The sequence below is a fragment of the Coturnix japonica genome, chromosome 2 (genome assembly GCF_001577835.2).
Source record: "Coturnix japonica isolate 7356 chromosome 2, Coturnix japonica 2.1, whole genome shotgun sequence".
NCBI lineage: Eukaryota > Metazoa > Chordata > Aves > Galliformes > Phasianidae > Coturnix > Coturnix japonica.
Genome location: NC_029517.1, coordinates 131,376,135 through 131,398,076, shown reverse-complemented (window position 1 = coordinate 131,398,076; position 21,942 = coordinate 131,376,135). Strand labels below are relative to the sequence as shown.

Here is a 21,942-nt window from a genome sequence, read left to right as displayed (position 1 = left end):
CATGCTGGTTTTCCTAGTTTGCTAGCACACAAAGCATCACTGTGGAACACAGCCTTGTGAAAGCCATTTATCAGCACAGGAGGGATGGAAGGTGCTTAGAATCGGTGAGCAAAGGTTTACTGAGGGCAATCATGGTTTTCCAACCTGATTGCGTTCCTTTTCCTTTGTGTAGGAAGTGGGAGAAATCGATGCCCAAAGAGGTTGTGGATGCCCCATCCCTGGAAGTGTTCAAGGCCAGATTGGATGGAATCCTGGGCAGCCTGGTCTAGTAATAAATATGGAGGTTGGCAGCCCTGCTTGTGGCAGGGGGTATTGGAGCTTGATCCTCGAGGTCCCTTCCAACACCCAAGCCATTCTATGATTCTATGATGTAGTTTACTTTCTTGCAAGGCTTTGATAGTCTCCCAAAGAATCCTTGCAGCCAAGCTGTAAAGATATGGACTACATAGGTAGACGTCAAGGTGGCTGAAAATTGGCTGAACCAATTTCAAAAGGGTTGTAGGGTTAAAAGGGATTCAAAGAGTTCAAAGGGTTGTAGTGACCAGCATGAAATCTGACATCTGGTTATGAGCAGCATTCATCAGTGTTGGATATTGCAGCTAATAATACTTAACATCTTTATCACTAACACTATCCATAGGATGATGGATGTTCTCAGCAAGCTTGTGGATGCCTCTATGGAGGCAGAGGTTGTAAGACAGAAGGGCTCAGCTGCCAGAAAAGAAAGTTAAGAAGAGATCTAACTGAACCTACCTGAAGAAGGGTTATAATGACAAGCAACGGACTTGTCTAGAGGCAAACAATGGGAGGATGGGAGGCAACAGCCAAAAGTTGCAGCAAGAGTTTTTCTGCTTGAATATAAGGAAAAATGTTTTCACCATGACTGAGATTAAACAATAGACCGAGTTCCCCAGGGAGACAATGTAACCTCCTTCCTTAGAGATTTCTGAAACTTGGCTAAATAAGGAGCAGAGCAACCTAATCTAGCTTTGAAGTTATCGCTGTTTTGAGCAAAGAATTAGACTAGTGACTTCCAGTGGTCCCTTCTAAATAACATTTGTCTTTGATTCTATAATTAAGTAAGCCCGTATTGCTTTATTTGCATCCAAGGGTCCGTAGAGATTTGAAAGTGCCGCAGAGAGAGAACAAAATTCCAACATTTGCATAGCTAAACATATCAGATACTTTCAGGTGTACTTCTACATCACTATAAAAGGACTATATTTAAATATTCCCTGACATGTCAAATATAGCAATTAAATACATATTGCTACACATGTCACTGACAGTGGGCACATAGTCTTGTAAATAAGTAACTGCATTTTACTGCATCAAAATCCTTGGTTTGCACAGGGACATCATGGGGCAACTTCAAGCATGAGAGCAGGCAGCCTGCACTGCCCCAGGGCCGAAGAGGATTCTGTGCACAGCTGGTGGCACAGAGAGAAATTACCGTAGTACAAACAATGCCCAATAGTCTGTGTTTGTTTTCCATGTTCCATTTTTCCTGATATCAAAATAGTGCAGCCAAACCGTGGGTTGTCAAACTCAGCTGACAGAATGCCCCCACTGCCTTATGTTCTACAGTTCTTGTTTATTCCTCCATAACAACGCTTCCAGTTTCCTGCAGGGTATCCTGTTAGTTAAAGTGCAGAGACAGTATTTACTAAGGTGAATTATTCATCAAAGGTATCAGGCTTTCTTTTCTGGCACAGCTGAATCTGTTGCCATGTTTCCTTATCCCAATTTATCTGTCTTTGGTGTTTGGAGAACTTTTCAAAGTTGATTTACCTCAAACCTTCTAAGAGCAGAAAGCCACTTAAATACAACATTTTACTCCATGAAATAATATAATCTGACATACGAGGAAATGGCTGCAAATTATAAAAGAAAGGTCATACTCTACAAAGATGAACCTTGTTTAGTTTTCTGTGTTTTTACAGCACATACAGCCTCAGGATTCGAGTCTGGTCACTGGTGAGTATTATAGTAATGTACAGGAGAGATTGTGACTATTGTCAAAAAAAAAGGACAGAGATTTTTTGCTTAATTTTATCAAGTGTTGTTGTCAAGGCAAAGGGATTCTAGATTGGAAGGACGGGTTGTCATGTGATTTGGGAAAGCTTCCCCATAGGAGAAGTAGTGATGGAGAAAACTCTGGCCATAGCTTTCATAATACTAACACCATTCACCTATTAAATTATGCAATATAAAAGTATTTAAATTTTTGAGGGCTTGTATTAATTGCACTTTGTGAAAAACTAAAAGCAGATATACTCAGGCTAGAGTTAGAAGCTAATTTATTCATACATTCACAGGGGACAGATTTATTTTTAAATCCTAGCTGAAAGATCCAGACTTCTTTTGAGTTCTCAGATTATTCAAACCAAAGGCTTCAGCAACTTTCTTATTAGTTTTGTTCTCATCCACATGTTTTACGTATTGGTAAACTCACTTGCTGATCTTTTGTAGAATTCAGTCTTCAGCCCTCAGTTTCTTCTTCAGGATCAAGCCCACACAACTCATTATAGCACTGCAACCTTAGACTGTAAATGCCTCAGGGTAGAAGGCATTTCTCTGAGTCTGGTACAGTTATCCAGCAGAGCAGGGCACTGATCCAAGGCACATGGATAATAGCAGTAACTAATTGCTTTCTGGTATTTCTTTGTTAAAATTCTGCTATTGTTTTAAAGGGAAGCTGGTTTCCATCTTTCAGCAGATAGCACTTTGGCCTTTCACCAAACGTCTGGAAGTTACATTAATATAAATTGTAAAATATACCATTCTTCAGTTCCCTGTATTGCACCAAAAGAGAGCTTGTTTTAAAGCATGGTAGGAATATGGCACTCACATGGCACTACCATGTGAGACATTCTTAAAGCCATGCGAGTAGATCTATGATCAAGAAGTAGAACGTGCACTAATAGAATCCATGTCTTTCATGAACAGAGTACATGCTTGTAGGGAGAGCTGGTTCAACTACATTGGTTCTGTCTTTCCTGTCTTTCTATGGCTAAAAAATACAAGAAAGCAGCATTATTTAATTGAGAAAGCACAGTAGTGAAGTTCATAAATGAATCTATGAACAGGTTTTCCTGCTAAGTCTATTCTTTAATTCATATTTCCCTGAATTTTCTCCTGGATTTAACGTGATTCTTATTCACAGAAACTTTCTTACGGGGATTTGCTGCCAATATGCAGCACCAGTATAGAGTTGATTGACTTGAACAAGATACAATCTCTTTTTCATAATGACATGCATGATTACCCCTGCAAATCACGTCATTATGATAAAGACTTCAAAAGGAAAGAAGGTAATTTACTTACGTATTGTCCAGAAATATTCAGTCTCCTGAAATTAAGCAAAACCTGAAGCTCAGTATGGAAGTCTTCAGAGTTACTGCAGCAAGACCAATCTGAGTTAACCAGGGATGAATCAAAGAGGATATTAATAAAGCAATGAATAGAAGAGTGCTGCAGGGCACTGTGCAGCAGAGTATATTTGCATGTTATAAAGGCTACATTTATGTGAAGAAAAAAAAAAGATCTTTAAAATGCAGTATATTTTGTTTCGCAGAAAGCAGCTCTCAAATTGAGTTGCCAAGTGATTCCAACTTATTTAAATCTTGTAAAATAACAACAGCCAGGCCTTCTGTTCTTCAGTACAGCTAAGAGCAACCCTTAAGTGTAAATAGCACAAAAGCTTTGGCACTAAGCAGAATTTGTAATACAGCACTAAGGCAGCTGTAGGGTCTCCCATGCAATAATTTTCTACTTTATTGTTCTGACACCTAAGCATATTAGGGGGCTTTAAAAACCCTTAATGTTTGTGTCCTATAGACCTATGGCATAGTCTCCTCTCTGAAGAGCTTAAAGAACAAAAAGCCAAACAGTGTGAGTTTGTTTTGTCTTTATTCTCTGAGTACAGATGGTGTTCAGTTCTTACTAAGTTAAAACAAATATCAGAACTTAAATATAGCAGCTACATCCTCCAGAAAAGTGATTGCATAAATATGCAAAATTTGCAGCCTTCTTTACATATTAATTCTAAACACTTCTCACCCACTTCGTTTCCCCTGATGGCAATGGTTTCCCCTGATTATCTTTCACTACCATTCTCACTTCAGAAAGCAAAGCCAAGACACGCAAGCAACTTTTTGATCACATCCATGGCTCTGGCTACCTCTGTAGCATATGACAGAGCTCAGAAAAGCTGTGCTTACCCCTCTCCAGCTGCCAGAAAGACAAAGGTGTGTGAGATTAAGACTCAGAGATGGTTATTGCCTAAGTAACAGCAGCAGATCTCTACTTTCCCATTCTCTTCCAGCTACAAAGAGCAAACCCAGCTCTTTGCAACTTTCCTCCGAGTTTTCTGGCTCAGATCTTCATAAAAGCATTTGATTTGGAAGGAACGCTTCCACTCCCCTGCAATGAACAAGGACACCTACAGCTACATCAGAGCCCTGTCCAGTCTGATCCTGAATATCTCCAAGGATGGGGCATCCACCACCTTTCTGGGTAACTTGTGCCAGTGCCTCACTACCTTCATCATAAAACACATTTTCCTTGTATCCAATCTAAACATCCCTTCTTTTAGTTTGAAACCTTGTCTTATCACAGCAGACCCTGATAAAGAATCTTTCTCCTTTGTACTTATAGCCCCACTTTAGATACTGAACAGCTGCTCTCAGGTCACCCCAGAGCCTTCTCTTCTCCAGGCTGGACAGCCCCAGCTCTCTCAGCCTGTCCTCTTAGGAAAGATGTTCCATCCTTTAGATCATTTTCCTCTGTTTCTCCTTTTTCCTCAGTGCATCCTGTTTACCACACCAGGAGGCACAAAGACTCAGAGGCATCTGTCCTCACTCCATAGGATGACTGTATTCAGATTGCAATGACATTAAGCATATGTTCGAAAATTTAGGGTTTTATAGGTATCCTCAGTTTTCAGTGCTTAGCAAATTTGTTAATATTGTTTGTACCCTAAAGCACCACTCAAAAGCCAACAAATTATTTTTTCCTTTTGTCACATAATGAGACATTTTCTGATCTGTAGCAGGGAAGCATGCACGATTTATGTAAAAGATACAGGCCAGGAAGGATGCTGAGGTCACTGTTTTTTTCAATTACACTTCATTTACTCTGCATAACGTGACCTTTACCTTTTACAGGGGAGCTCAAAATGGCCACTATAGAAGTCATTGGTAGTTGTGCTCCCTTGGTACCTAAAGTCATCTGAATCCTGACTGCTAAATAGTCTTTGCCATAGGGAACATTTGCTCTGCACACCCTTTTCACACCCTTATTGCCCATTCCACCCCAAGGCAGACTGGATGCTGTTAAAGATAACTATAAGGATGACTCCTGTTAATGTGAATGTTTTCCAATGCAAACTGTGAGGATGCCAATACTGATTTCTCTTCAAACTTGGTTCTAATTTCATGGCATTCAGCCACTCTCAGTAATAACAAAGTCTGAATTGCAAACCAGGCTCCAGTTCCCACTCATGCAATCATCTATCCACCCAGCTTTTCTTCCTTTCAATTGAAAAGGAGAGGTTGTGAAATTTTCATTCCTGAACAACCTAATGCAATTTCCTTGCTAGCCCTGCTATGAACAGTGGATTTCACTAGAGATCTTCAGGGATCCCTTGGAAACTGTTTTTTTCTCTGATTTCTTCTCTTTATAGAAGCAGATGGAGTGAGTGCCCATATGCAAGCTTTGGTAGCAGGACAGCTTCAGGGGTTGGCCTCCATGAGAAGAGAACTCCATCTCCAACAGAGCCAGTGATCTCCAAAATACACCTGCTGCAGGATAAAGGTGAGCCCATGGAGAGGAACCCACAAAAGAAGGAAATGGACCCTGGGAAAAAGAGGGATATTATGGGAAGGCGTTTTTATTTTTAACCAGCAACAAATTAAATCAGTCTTCCCCAAGGTGAGTCTGTTTCACCCATGGTAGCAATTGGTAAGCGATGTCCTTATCTTTATCCTAATACAAAATATTGCTGCCATGAAATTTATTGGCCTTAGGAAACAATGATAAAACTTTAAATTGTCAGTTTCAGATCTTTGCAACAGACTTTTTCTCAACAGGTTTGAAGAAAGAAAAAAAAATCCCACATCATTAAGGCAATACGAAGTAATGGTAAAACAGAGTTGCTTAATTCAAACTGAAGGAATGCCTCAGTTTCACACACAAAAGCAAGCTGTAATCAACATTACCTCCCTCCACTGCATGTATTTTCTTTCCTAAGTCTTAATCCTTTGCTTTCACTAGTGTTTGCTTTTTTCCAGAATGAAAAGAAATATCTTCCTGGCAGCACTGAGTATGGAGGGGATAAGGAAAGTAACAAGGAAAAGGCTGCACACATTTACTAGTGAGTACTGTGAGAACTAAAAAGGTAGTGCCTAAGCTTTTATCCTACTTGTGCTGACAAAACCTGCTTTGAATAGTTCAGAACTGGGCACTTGCAGATCAAAAGAAGCAAAGATCCAAACAATTAGCAGCTGCTTAAAGCTGAGTTACAGGCCCAGGTGACAGCTGGAATTAGCAATGACAAGTGAAGTATGTCACGTTAGATTTGCAACATCAAATGTAGCCACCCTGCTTGCAGTATATACCGGCACTGGCTGCACACAATGAATAGGGGGAAAAAAAAACAAAACGACAGGTGAGTTCATTAACAAAAAAGCTTTCTCCTGGAGAGAAGATGCTATATTATTATTATTGATTGATTTAGTGTCACAGTTCTTTATGACACGTTATAGACATGCATGGTCCTACCAGAAGGAACCTGTTCCATTAACAGTACAGAAATAAATACAAATTGAGAGCTGCAAATTTCTAAAGAAGAATTTGTATACCTGCATCTTTTCAGTTACAACTGAAGGAAAAAAAGAAATCACAGGACGTCATTCATGCATACAGTACTTAGACTGTCAGAATGATAAACAATACACTAAAATGTCTCATTTTTTCACCCATTTTTAATCACCAACAAAAAGTTACTAAGACTGGCAAATGGCTGCCTAAAAGCTTAGTCCTAAGATTATAGTTCTCATGTACTAAAAATAGCAGGATGGATTTCCCTTCCCTGCCAGCCCATTGATGTTGAATAGTACCAGCTAGTTATTTTCTGTATGATTAATAATCAGTTATCAACAAGTTTATAAATAAAATACATGTATCTGCATAGCTGTTTGCCCTGACTCACCTCTGTAAGATAACATGAGGAAAAACCATGCACTGGTTTCATTTTTATCAGGCAAACAGTGCTGCCTGTAGATGAACTATATCATGCCTTGATATTCAGAACCTGAGCTGTTGTCTTCAAGGTTTTATCTTCCGCAAAGTAGAAAACGTGTGCAATAGCACCATAGATTTATTTTTAGCCAGCTTATTTACCTCGTTCCATCTGTTCAAAGCAAAAACGTCACTATCAGAACAGGTAAGAAGCTGGGCCAGATGTACAGGGGTGGTTACCTTTCCTCTATTTGATGTAATTCTTCATCTTCAGATTTAATACACGAGGACTTCCTGTTTTCACACTCTTCACCAGCATTAGCTCAAATACATGCCCATGAAAGAGAAGGTGAGAAACAACCATTTCAGAAATGCTGACTTATCTTCATCTTTGCACAAACTAGGAGCATACTTTCTTCTATCTTTGGAGCTTTGTCTTTCAAACTGCAGTTGTATTGGGTATAAAGTGGAGCTGTGTGGCCATCGCAACTTCTTGGAAATCAAAGATACCTCTGAGGAAACTCGGGGTTGAATTACCCTTCCTTTGAAAAACAGAAGTTAGATATCATGCTGGTCAAGTGTGGACTTCCCTTTCCCAATACTGTTGGTAACAGAGAGAAAAAAAAAAAGCTTAAATTCTATTAAATTCACGTGTACTGACTGAATTCAAAGTCCTGTCTTCTCCTAAGAGCATAATTGGAGTGAACAGTCCTACAAATGAGGTCAGGATTTCCCCAACCACAAACTACTCCTTTTATCTTCCTTATTATGCACGGAGTCTTCTAGCTAAGAAAACCCCAGCTCCTTTTGTCCACTTCTATTTAACTCTTGCTAGGCCTACTTCCATATTTTCTGAAGGCAAAACAAAGATTTTATTTTCACTTTGAAACATGAATCCTATTCATGTTTCACAGAGACTCAGAACATTTTTACGATAAAGTACCCCAGCACATGTTCCCACAACCACAGAGTGAGCTCATGTCTGAGCCAGCCTGAAACCAGAGCTAGGACTTGTTAAATTAATTCCCTATAATATCTGCACAGATCTGACTGAACATCTCTTAAAGAACAAGGAAATATTTCCCAGATCAGAATTCTAATTGTCCTAAAGAGGAAGAATGCTGTTTTCTAGCTCTGAAGGTCATGAGGAGGTGGCAGGAGTTATTTCAATTAGTAATGACAGGAAATATTCATACAAATACATTCAGCATATCAAGTGGCATTTTAAAAACCCTTTAAGGGTGAGATGGACACAGCTGCAGGCAACTGCTTTTGTCTAGTCAGGAGTAGGGCATGGAGAGGTCACATTTGTTCCAGCCTGCATTGTCTTACACAAATCATACTAGAAAAAATATTTCTAAAGGCTTCTTGAAAAGACTGTATTTGACAACCTAAAATTCAACTACAAAAAAGGCATAGAAAACCCCAGTAGTTGAAAAATAATAGTAATAAAATATATTGGCATCAATTCCAAAGAACAAAAATTTGGAGGATCTGTGTTTCAGGAAAGTCATCTTAGCTGTTGTTGCATGTCATGAATAACTGTGGCTTCATACAAAGTCTTTTGCACAGTGGTCCTCCAAGTTTTATTTCTGCTACAGGCAGCAGGCGAAAAGTATTCAGGGTCAGTGGGCTGCATCGGGAATTGGCTCCAGGGAGTTCTGTGAAAAAGTTGAGTTCTTATAAAAGCTGTTTTATTTCCCAAATAATAGCTTTAAAATCTAATTGTAGGTATCAGTGTGACACTTCCTTCAGCACAGCTACATCACTTGTGCTGAGATAGGCTAACTTCCTTGACAGCAATGTGCTGACTGTAGACTTGCTGTTTATAGAACTTCTTTTATCCCAATAGGTACTTTCTCACCCTAAATGAAATGTCTTTTCCTGAAGTAAACACGCACCAGCACTGAATTCAGAGCAACCACAGCTGTATTTTAGCCATTGCAAATGAAACAGAAGCCAACCTGATATAGCAGAGTCTGCAGTGGCTAAAAAATCCCTTTGTCAGTTTTCATATCAATAACCTCCTCTGCTCATACCAGAATGTTATGAACCAGCAGTTTCCAATTCCTTTGCTCATCGCCTGCCTAAAATCACACAGCCCTTCCTTAGCGTGATTCTAAGACTTTTCTCTGGGATTATTAGTTTAACAATCCTCCACTCTGCAGTGGCATTTAAACACACTTAGACATGCTCATGAATTACCCTTCATAATCTCCATTATGAAGTCACGGCTATCATACTACACCGATTAGTTACTGTTAGATGTTCAAACAATCAATTTCATGCTTTCCCTCATTCTCTGGGCTTACAAAAATACTTACGGAGCTCTCTCATTAGCTTTTGTCAAATCCTTTTTTTTTTCTTTTTGTCACAATACAAAAGCCTTGGCAACAGCTTACATCCTGTGCTGACTGCCTATCACACTGATCAGTATTGCCTCACTGCTGCCTTTAATTCCCCTCAGTGACTGTATCCATCTGTTGTTTCTTGTCATACATCTCAAAAGCAATTTGGAGCAGGATTACCTTTCCGTTTCAGATTTTTATTGCTTCAGTCACAATGGGATCATGTTTTTTGGTGACTGAAATTCCAGCATATAATGTCCACAGTAGTGAGGAAAAGGAGAGATGGGAATATGCCTAAAACACCCTGTGATGGGCGGAAGTCAGAGTGCTGACCATCCTTCTCTGTTTATATCCTTGTTCTTGCAGTTATCATCCTCCTTGCTATAGAGGAGCAATTCTAGGAAGGATGAAAACCCAGGAATTACAGGAAGGTAATTCAAGGGAATAAAAACAGAAGTTACTTGTCCAGTTTACGGTGAGCTTCAAAACTTTAGCAAAGCACGTGCAAAACGTGTCATGGCTGATTTTAACCACTAGGAGACGTATTCAGACCACCTCCCGTCTACAACAGACAGGGCACACTTTAGCTTTTAGGTCAAGGGAATGGTAAAGATTGTCTCTTATCCCGGGCTCCAATAACCCGCAGACCATCCATCCTTGTGTTTGGGATTGCCAAACTCCTGAGACACCCGGGAACGCTCAGTGTGTCTCGATCTGAGCTGAGACATAAGCTTCAATAGAACACAAACTCAGATTTCTTCACTGTCCCAGACTTTTGAGTGTGATCATATCACACCCAGCAAGGGCAGACGTATTAACAGAGCTCCAAATTATCAGGAATTCACTTCAGCTGATGAGTCCATTGTCCTTAACGACCCATCCTATTTTCACAAAGCTCTGTGCTCTCCTGCAAGGAGGAGCAGAGGTGGCTTGGCTAGGATTGTTACTTACTATGGGTTAATGTGCTTTATAGCCTGTAGCTGCCATAAAACCTGAGGACACTGAGTGTTTGACTGTTGTGAATATTAATTCTTGCAAAGCTCCAAAAATATCATATAGAAAGTAGATCTTTTGTTAACTTTCTCATTATCCTAAGAAGAATGTAACAGATAGATCTATATTTAAAATGCTCGTGCATTTTTTGCAATACACCTTTGAGAGCAGAAGCTCGTCGCAGTATTTCTGCACCCATTACAGAAAGTCAGCTGGTTCAGCTATCAGTTGTACCCATTTGGTCAAACAAATAGGTGAGGCAGCAATGCCACAGATGCACACTAGCCAAAAAGACTTGTGGTCACTGCTAAACTCTTAGAGTGTATTCAGGGCTGCACCTCATTTCCCAGCTTTCTGTTTAGCCCCATGGCAAATCATTTCCACCTGCCAGCCACACATTTCTCCCCTGTGAAACCTTCCCTTATCCATGGGGAATTGCTTCCTAACATATGCAAAGTACTTTTAGAAACTCTGATTAAAGGGGTAAATTTGGATGTTTTGAAGTAGTGCATGAATAATCTCAGGGATCATAGTACATTTGTAGTGTCTGATACTGACACACTTAATGCTTTTTCTAATAGGAAGCAGTGTCATAGCCATGGATTGTGGGTTTGTATTTGTTCTTTAAAAAAAAAGATAGCTACATGCAGAAATCCTTCCAGCAACATGCAATCATTTGTACAAATAGTTTTGGAGCAATAGCAAACCATGGTTTCCTAGACTTGCCCTTCTCTCCATAGCTAAAGAAGAAAAATAATAAGAAAATCATAGAATATGATCCACATAACTGCCTGAGTTGGAAGAAACCCTTAAAGGTCATCTAGTCCAACTCCCCTGCAATGAACAGGGATGCCTACAGCTACATCAGGGTGCTCATATCCCTGTGCAGCCTGACCCATCTGCCACCGCACTGGGCATTGTGTGCCAGTGCATCACCACCCTTATTGTACAGGACTTTTTCCTTATATCCAAACTAAAACTCCCCTCTTTTAGTTTGAAACTATTTCCCCCTTATCCTATCAAAAAACATCCATGAAGTTTTTCCCACAGCAGCAGCACTTATGAGATATCCATCCCAACTTGATTCTCAAACAAGGTACAATTTGACAGCCTTTACTTTAGTAAGGATGCTTACAGGTGTTTTCTACCCATCTGCCTGTTTTAACAATGGCAGCATATTTCTGTTCAAATTTTTGCCTTTCTGATTGAAAACATTTTTATAATTATTAGCAAGAGAAAGAAGGATTGGGAGAAATCTATCATGTACCTCCATGATCAGTCATGAACTTACAAGTCTATGTAGGAAACAGGTCGGAAGACATGCAATTAAGTTAATGAGCATCAGAGAAAGATGGGAAAACACAGCTCTCATCAGACAGGATGAAAATGCTCTGGCAGTCAAAAACAGTTTTGAGTGAAAGTTGCCTTCCAGGCAGTGCAGAACATCCAAACCCAACCTTTTCCTCTGGAATCCAGCCTTGAATGGATTTTTTGCTCAGCTTGTGTGTGCTGTTGCCATTCGCAGAAAGCACCTACTACCTTTATCTGATCTCCATTACAAAGAGCAAGAATAGCTGGGTAAAATTGATTTCCATTTCCCTGTTTAGAGAAAACAGATTGTGTAGGAAGGGCACAGAGAAGGGGTGACAGCTTCCTGCAGACAAGAGAACCTCCTCTGGCTCCTTTCCCAATAGAAAAACATTAACTGTCATGCTGCTAATTGCACCACACACATCTGTACCTTTTTGTGCTTTTCATCTGCTGCCACAGATCCAGCTCTTGTGCAACTGCCCTCCCTGCTCTGCAGGGTTAATGTTTGCAAACAAATGCACAATCATTTGCTTATGGTCAGCTGCATGGGCAATACAGACACAGTTATGTGCAAACAACACCTCGCCTTGTAGGCAGCAAGTCACATCGTATGCCTGATGCTAAGCATAAGTCATGTGCAAATTCATCACTGGCCCATGTCCAAACCTCCACTTACCTTCCCAAGATGAGCATACAATGTTAGATAGCACCAGATACCTAATCAAACCCCTTCTTAGTTTTCTTGAAGGACTACAGCTCTATCTGGTCTCTCCCAGCTCACAGGTTGGAACAGCCATCCTGCTTCTAAGCTACATTAGAAGGCACCACTGTTTAGCTGTTACTATAGCATCAGAAATGACTTGTAACAGTGGTTCAGAGACCTCCTCCAGGCTTGGCAGAGCCTGGCCCCCACAGCCTCATAGTCACGGGTAGCAGGTGGCCTGAATTGCTCTCATGAATTCACTATGCCACATTACTCCATCTGTCACAGGCACCATAAGGTATGCCCACCCTGCATACAAAGCCTGCCACGCAGGGTGGGCTGTCCAGCTGGGGCTGTGTCTGCCTGTAAGTTCCTCCAAGGTTTCCCCTCCTCCTGAATCATTGAGCAGAGCTGACAACACAGCTGAATAGCAATTAGGTGCAGCTCAGTGCTATCCCAGCTCACCCCATCAAATTTTTACTCTGATCTTCTGAAGAATCAGACCCCATGGCTTGTAGGTAGAAGTTTTACAGGGTGATTAGCAGTCCCACCCAATTTGCTGTGAATCTTCTTAATTTTGCTATCTGCTTTCTGCTCTGATGAATTTTCTTGAGAGTGATCATTACCAAGCAAAATTATGTGGGTAGCGGGGTCTATTAACAAGAAGTTCTTAAACACACAACAAAAGCTTTAAAATTATATACACTTAGAACTATGGAAGAAAGGAAAGGATAAGGAAGAGAGAAAGAAAAATAAAGGAAGAGAGAGAAAGAGAAGAAAAGAGAAGAAGAAAGAAAGGGAGGAAGGGAGGAAGGGAGGAAGGGAGGGAGGGAGGGAGGGAGGGAGGGAAGGAAGGAAGGAAGGAGGGAAGGAAGGAAGGAAGGAAGGCAAGAGAAGGAAAGGAAGGAAGGAAGGAAGGAAGGAAGGAAGACAGGAAGGAAAGCAAGGAAACAGGAAGGAAGGAAGGAAAGGAAAGGAAGGAAGAAGGAAGGAAGGAAGGAAGGAGGAAGGAAAGGAAGGAAGGAAGGAAGGAAGGAAGGAAAGGAAGGAAAGGAAGGAAGGAAGGAGGGAGGAAGGAAGGAGGAAGGAAGGAAGAGGACCGGAAGGAAGGAAGGAACTAATCATGATTAAGTGTATCTTCCAAATTGTACATACCATTACCACAAGTCTGAGATTTAGGGAGAGGGAGATTGTTGTACACAACTGCTCAGAGCATGAGGGTGTCTGAGCATCATCCCCTCATTTGACAAGCTTTGAAATATTGCAGTTTGAATATCCTGGCTGAAGGTTGCAGCACTTCAGATGCACTTTTTAACTTCAAAAAAAGGCAGACCTAGCAGTGCAAATTAGTCACAGCTATGGGACACCTAAGAAGATGCATTAAAATCAGAGCAAAGCCTTAGCTACAGTGCAGTTTTCTCATTAGTTGCAAACTACAGATAACATTTTTTATCTCTTTCCTATTTATGTTCTCAGAGACAAACTGGCTGGATATTCTCTTCAACCAAGTGCACCTGAGTGCTTCGTCATTTCTCTCCTTGAAAATTCAGTTCAAACTCCATAGCCACTTCTAATCATCAAATCACAAAATCATGGAATGGCTTGAGTTGGAAGGGACCTTCAAGAACATTTAGTTCTAGTGTAGGGAATTTTCTAGAATCTGAGCTATATTCTTTTTTTTCACCCATTGCTGTTTGTGTTACCATCAGTGTTTTCCTGCTGTGTGAGCCTGCAGTGAAGTCCTTGCTATTAAACTCTTTCCTTCTAAGGTACAATAGGGGAGGAAACGTGAAAGGAAATGCCCTTTTTCTGATCACATGGAGGCCTTGAGAGCTGAGGCAGAACCAAGCTGAAATGCAGATGAAGTCAAAAGGATGCACACAAATGCCAGGCCTGTCCCCTTTCATTGCAGCTGAAGCAGGATATTTGGCCAGGAAGGAAGCCACCCCCTCGCCCCAATGGGATTTCCCTATTCTACAGAGTGCTACTGGGATATGAGAATCCCACCACATCCTAAGCAACTCCCTGTCTTCCTCCTGCATCATGAGCAGCAGCTGCTGCCTTGGTGCTGAAATTGCTCTTGAGTTTTATGGGGAGCTAATCACAGCAAAGGGTGTTGGGCAGATATACCAGCCTGGGCAGCATCTGGCCGGGATAGGGAAGGCATGATTGCAATAGGGAGTGCAGGACTCCTGGTTTGTGGTTTAGCTGTAGCACTATGCCATAGGAGGATTTATTCAGGCCTATCTGGGCTATGGTAATTAGACTATGTCCAGATGTTGTCCAGTGATGAGCTCTGAAGGAGAAAAGAAGATGGTTGGTTGATTCCTTTTTTCTTCATTAAAGGAAGAAGTTTCTTTTCTGGCAGCTGGACTTGATTTAAACAACATTACATTTATTTTAAAGACACATTTTGCTCATGAAGAGTTGTTGTTTGAACTCATTTCCCTGGATGTATTCATGAAACATGTAGAGGTGGTACTGAGGGGCATGGTTAGTGGACATGGTGGTGATGGGTTGATGATGACTTGATGATCTTAGTGGTCTTTTTCAACCTAAATGATTCTATCATTCTATGATAATTTCCACTTGGAGTGCACCAAACGAGTGCAGTGCTGGTGAATTTGCTCAGATTCAGGGCTGAAACCAGAAACTCTGTGGTCATACAGTTAAAGAGGGCCGACAGCTCTACAAGTTTTACACTTCAGGAGAGGTGGCAAGCAATGTCTGCAGCAGCTTTAAGTTCTTTAAACTTCACAGTTATATAGATTGGAAATATGAGGGGGGCATGACAAGCATGAATGACCATCAGTCAAAGGGTCTGAGCAGAATGACTAAAAATAAGGATTTGAGATAGAGATCCTGAAAAGAAGCTGGAACAGGACAAGACCTGGGAGATTTCCTTCCTGACTGCCATCCCATTACAGCTGAGATATCCTAATTGAGCTACTGCTGTAAGAATGTTAGCTCGCTCTTGTTTCACAGATGTGCTTATTCCTGCCCCTACCATGAACAATTCCCTTCTGATGATGCCCTGCATCATGTCTCTTATGGCGTCTAGACAGGCTGTGAAAGACACAGTACTAGATGCTTCTTGTTATGATTCTGGAGGGGCTTGAGGTGATTTGGAGTTTTTCTGACAGCGTTATCACAGTTCCAACTTCAGCCTTCATTGTCCTCCATGGAGGTTGGGCTTTCCTCTAGGCAGTAGCAATGGTGGAGCACTGTGAGCAAAAGCTGGGAGGTTACCAGGAGAGGAAATGCTTTGAAAATGAGATCTCCTACTTCTGTGCAGTGCAACAGGCTATTTTAGGACCAGATTGTGTCAGAGATATGGTTGGGACAGGATTACTGCAGCTGCCAAAGGAAGTGCTGTTGTATCCGAAGCTTCTCAGCACATAAGACACTGCAAAGACAGAAACCCTCCGGGCTCATTGGTTCCTCTCCTCCCCATTTGGCACAGTCTCTGGGCTGAGAAACCATGAGTTTTTGCAACCACAGGCATTGATTTACAGCAACACAAAGGAGCAAGCTCACCGCTTGCTCCTTCCTAGATGAGTAAGGATTGCACCTTCCTAGATGAATAATGATTTCCCCAAAAACTCTGAACTGTAGCAAGAAGAACAAAGGTTGAAGGAGCAGACAAAACTCCAGCAGTCCTGGGTGCATTTAGCAGCATCACTTAGAAAACATCAGCTCCCATGAATATCACACCCACTTGTCTGCATCAGATTCAGTGATTACCCCATCCAGCTGCAGCTCCCCAGCTATTTAAATGATGTCAGATAATTAGATGTACTATGAAAGCTGGTACAGTACATGTCACAGCTCTGCTGAATTTCACCAGGGATGATTCCAGTGAAATCCTCAGTTCTTAACTTATCTCCTAAGTAATCTGCCGGGACTGACAGGCTGCATGCATTGCTCAGACCCTCAGTGCAGAGGTCACGTCTGCAGAGTATCAGCCTTCAGCATGCAGTGTCCAAAAGCAGTCTCTGCATCATGACTCCTCCAAACTATGTCTTCATGCTATGAGCTGGAAAAGCTGCAGGCCATGCTGCAGGGCCCTGCAGACCTTTGTCAGTCAGTATGCTGAACAGTCGGTCCAATAATTACCTGTGGATTTATTACCCTTCAACATAATTTGAGAAGAATGTTGCCTTCCCTATTCTTGTAGAGATTTACAGCTGCCTAGAAACTGGCCCTTTTTCTTTTTTAATTGAGTGATCTGTCTTTTGGGGAAATATTTTATTTTGTGCTGTATGTTTCAAGGTCTTTGACTGTGTCACTTTCCTTTATTTAGCTGTGCTGTCATAGCAGCCTTGTGTACTCCCAGCTCCACTATCCCTGGCAACCTTCATGGCTCATATGCTCACCTTTCCTTTTATGCATCTCCATGATTCTTCCCAAACTGCCTCATGAGACTATTCCATGGCCCTAAACCAGAACTTATCTATATGGGAGACTGTTCCAGAGATTTTGGGATAACTTCTCTCTGTAGACAGACTTCCTGCAGAACACACCCACAGCTGGGATTTAGAGCGGTCACAGTTCACTGTGCCGTTGTGCCACTGTGAATCAGTGCAAGCACTAACTCAGAGAATGTCCTTGGTTACTGGAGAAAGGTCAGTGCAGAACTGCACTGGAGGTAAGATCACAACCAACAGTCAAATAAATACGAGTTTTAGAAGAGATGGAATGGGATATGATGCGATGGAATGCAATGGGGTGGAATTACATAGAATCATTAAGGTTGGGTAAGATCACTAAGATCATCTAATCCAACCACCAACCCATCACCACCATGCCCACTAGCCTACATCCCCCTGTTACATCCCCCCTTTTTCTAATATCCAACCTGAACACACTCAGTGCAACTAGGATGGGAGTTATTTAATACAATCACAATATATGTGATTGCAGTAACTGGTAGACTGACTTCAGTGCTTATTATGATGTTTCAGATATAAATAACAAGACTGTGGAGTTCAGGGACAAGTAGTGTTCTTACAGTAATGAATGAAAGAAAAACTAAAAGAACTGGAGCCATTTAACTGGGAAGGATAAGATGCAATAAATCAAATAATATGTGGTCTAAGACACATGGATTAAAAGTGCCCATTTCCTCTTTCCTACAACAAAAGAACAAAGTGTCACTTAAAGAGATTAGAAATAGCACATGGTAATTTTGTAAGAGAAGCGCTTGCTCAGCGTAATTGCAAAACATGGAGCTGTGGTATTTTCTTAAAATCAAGAAGAGAGAAATCTTGATGTGGTAACAGATACAGGTACACATACAGTTGCTGTACTAAAAGCTAAAAGAACTCTTTTAGAAGAGAGAGAACACTTCAGTATCTGTTATATACAGGCAACTGATATTCCTCCATCAGGGAAGGGAGATATCAGAGCCTGTTTCTGCCCCCTACAGATGTCTCCATTCCTAAGCCCTCTCAGAAAGCAGCTACCCCACCAAATGGCTATGCATCCTCCTGTACAGTGATGTCTTATGTTCCTAATGAATAATAACAGCACTGAAGGCAACGGAGCTGTCTCTCATTTCCAGAAATGTATAACGTCCTCCTATTGTGCCCTTGGTGGTGCTTAGCATGTCTGTGCACACTAGAGCTACTGTTTAGAATGGACTTTCAATGATGCCAGTTCAGCAAGTGAAAAATATTATGTCTGAAAGAGCTCTGATTTGGTGAACTTTCATCAGAGCTGACTTGCAGCTCTGGTTGCCCTGGAAACACTGGGATGGTGAAGACACGGTATCTTGGGGCAGCTTTGTCCTTGGGGTTTGCTTGGCACCAGAAGCCTCAGCCAGTGCAGCCCTTGCTGTGACATCAACGAGAGCATTGACAGCATCTCAGAAAGGCTTCTATTTCCTTCCAACTTCATTTGAGTTGGAAGGAACCCTTAAAGATCATGTATTCTATCTCCCCTGCAACGGACAGGGACATCTACAGTTAGGTCGTGTTACTGATCTCACTTCAGGGATGGTCAGATTTCTCCTTCCTGGAATTACTATCAGTTTGTATCCAGCCTAGTCTTTTTGAGCTGAGTTTTCTTAGCTCAAATGTACATCTGTGCCATCAGGCAGCTGCTCGTGGCTGTGACTCACTCATTCCCTTAGGTGGGTACAGACACAGAGTCTCTTATTTGTCCAGACAAAGCTGTAGAGGGAGCTCAGGCAACTCAGACATATCCTAAAAGCAAGCTTGAAGTGAATTTAGTCTTCTGGCTGAGGTATGACACTTTGCTACCCAGCACACAGCTGTTCTTCAGCTGCATAGCAAGATGGAGCCGGACCAACCATTCTAAGTTCTATTACCATCTTTCCACCAATGTTCTCAGCTGTGTGGCCTCAATGCTACATGAAACCAAGAAACTCCATATTTACAGTTTTTGGTTGGAGTTATGTGTGCTCAGCTCCTCTCAGACCTGGAGTCTGTTTTGTTCTGCTCCATAGAAAGATGTTTTGTGGCCAAGTTCCTCCCTCAGTTCCAAGGATTTACAAAATTCAAATACAAACCTTATTTTCAACCAGAATCTAAATCTACAGATTAAGATGCATTCTAGGAACTAATGGGACTGTCTTTACTGCAGAGCTCTGGCATCTGTTGTGACAGTGAAGTGATGAGCACAGACCAGAATTTCACAACCAGGACCTAGCCATAACTGGTATGTTATGAAAGTAGTGTTTAATCTTTAGTGTAATTAACTGTTCTCTGAGGAGTACTTTCCACTTAGGAATTTCCATGATATTTTTCTGCACCGGCTTGATTGATGGCCCCATTCTGTGAGATATGTGGTATCTCTGACCATGGGCAGGTCACTTAGCTCTATAACTACTCTGTTAAAATAATGAGGTTAATGGTAACCCTGTTTCACCAGCACGAAGGTGCTATTCAAGGTCATCTGATGTTCTACCTAGAAGAATGTGGAGACCATTGGGTTGGAAGAGACCTTAAAGCCAATCCAGTTCCAAGTCCATACCACAGGCAGAGTTGCCATCCACCAAGTGAGGCTGCACAGGGCCCCATGCAACCTGGCCTTTAACACCTCCAGGGATGGGGCATCCACAACCACTCTGGGCAGCCTGTGCCAGTGCCTCACCACCCTCTGACTAAAAATTTACTCATAACATCTAACCTAAATCTCAGTTCTTTTAGTTCTAAACCATTTTAAACATAGACTTGTATGGAGCTAGGAGCTGGACTCATACGGGTCCCTTTCACCTTAGGATATTCTACGAGTTAGGAGAAAAAGCATCAGAATTTCATCAGTTTATACTGAATCTTTTACATACATTGGAGTAGGTATCTGTAGACAAGAAATCATGAACCTAGCAGCTCCACTACAAATTTATTGTCTAGATGGAGAAAGAAGCAATTATAGTTAAGGGAACAGTGTGAAAAAATAACCGCTTTTGAATATTTCTTTCCAATTTAAGTCAATAAGGGATCTAACAGTGGAAAATTTAGTGTTTATATGTAATACCTAAGTCTATAACTCTACATATTAGAAACTCCATTTAGGTGAAATTATTGACAGGGAGCAACTTCTTGTTCAGACTGAATGGTTGAAAAAAGTTTCATTTGCAGACAGATATTCATGCCTGACCTTCCATACCCTTGAATATGCAGGAGATAGAAGCTGCATTATGTTACTTCTGCTAGGTGGGAATAACACAGCCCTAATATCAAATCAGTTCACAGAAGAAACCTCACGCATAGCTGCTGAGCATATATCACTGAGAAGACAGTGAACTGAAAACTACTCTACAAAGAAAACAAATTGCAGCAGTCCTGTTTGAACATCCCTGAAAAGTCTAGAACTAAAAGTCTGTTTGTTGCCCTCCTCCTGTCTAGATTAACAAATTAATTGAGAAGAAGGAGAAAGGAACAAAGGAAGGAAATTGAAATTAAAGAGGAACAATGACTGAGGGAAGTTGGATGGGCACAGGTAAGCAATAGCATGGATGGGTGAGGGGAGAAGAGTCAAATGGAGGAACTATTGAAAAGGAGAAAGGATAGAAAGGAACTGGGATACAGCAGGTAGCATAGAGGAAAAAGCTCAACCTTTTTCTTTCTTGATCCAATGCTGGAGTACCAGCAGGGAGTCCCCTGTATAAGAAGAAAACTGTCAGATGAAGAGATCAGGTGGAAAAAGCAAGATATCAGAAATGGAGCTAGGTGTGACTGTTGGATTTGATGTACTGCACAACCCCTCCATTTCACTCTTTCAATTTGAAACCATTTCCCTTGTTTCTATCACAACAGTCCATGCTCAAGAGGGGCAATAGCCCCCCTTTAGATACTGAAAGACTACTCTCAGGTTTCCACAGAGCCTTCTCTTTTCCAGGCTGAACAGCTCCATCTCTCTAAGCCTGACCTCAGAGCAAAGGTTTTCCATCCCTAATAACTTGGGAAGTGACTCTTTTTCCTCCCTCTGCTGCTCAATATGTTCATACGATAGATGCCCCAAGGAAACCTAAGCATCTGCTATTCTGTCAGCTGCTGGGTGCTATTAGAGTCTTATATCTCCATGATCTGCTCTTCTTTTTTACTCTAATCTTCTGGGTGGAGGTAATGAAGATTTAAGTACTATGAGAAAACCCATCTGTCCTCATAGACACAGAGAGCTGCAGAGCTGAGGATCTCTGTAATCACCTCCATGGGTGCTTCTGCCTGCAGCCAAATGGATTCCATATGGAAGGTCATCTGTCATGCAGAAGGCACCATTGTTAACTGCCTTTCTAAGAATTTCTTCTCTCCTAAATGAAATACACTGCCACATAACCCAGCATGCTGACTTGCCACAGCCCCATTCATTTTGTTTCTTGGACTATAGACAGCAAGTGTTGGTATTTTATTTATTTTACTCTTGATGCATTCATCTCTATGTGAAGGTGATTCCAGTGCCTGGATACCACTAAGGATTATCATCTTGAGTGAGAAGAGTAGTTCAGAAGATATGAGCTTTGATTTGTAGGCTCAGGTCACAATCCAAGCAAGCTTCCACACTGCACACCCATGCAACTGCTCTTCATGTCCCTTGGGGGGCAGTCAGGTGTAATGAATTTAAAGTGAAAAAGGAGAGAGCAATTAGAGATGACAAGCAGCTTTTTCTTAGAGAGGACAATAGTGCTGAGATGCCTAGGAAGAGCACACAAAGCAAGGAATACTAACAGAACGTGTGGCTGTTTGTTACAGTAGGAACACACCTTAATTCTTACAAACTCTCCAGAATTATTAGTCCTTGATGAATTACCTAGATATATATCTAAGCTCAAACGTTCAGGAAAGTGATTAATATTACTCAGAACTACTGCTGATGGATCAT

General features: G+C 41.4%; 1 long non-coding RNA gene across 1 annotated transcript; it reads left to right on the top strand.

The window, feature by feature from the left end:
- Positions 1-4,949: 4,949 nt before the first annotated feature.
- On the top strand, positions 4,950-19,278 carry LOC107310585. Its single transcript, XR_001553649.2, has 3 exons — positions 4,950-5,817; positions 6,294-6,376; positions 19,204-19,278. It is a non-coding gene; the product is annotated as an uncharacterized LOC107310585 (long non-coding RNA).
- Positions 19,279-21,942: the final 2,664 nt, after the last annotated feature.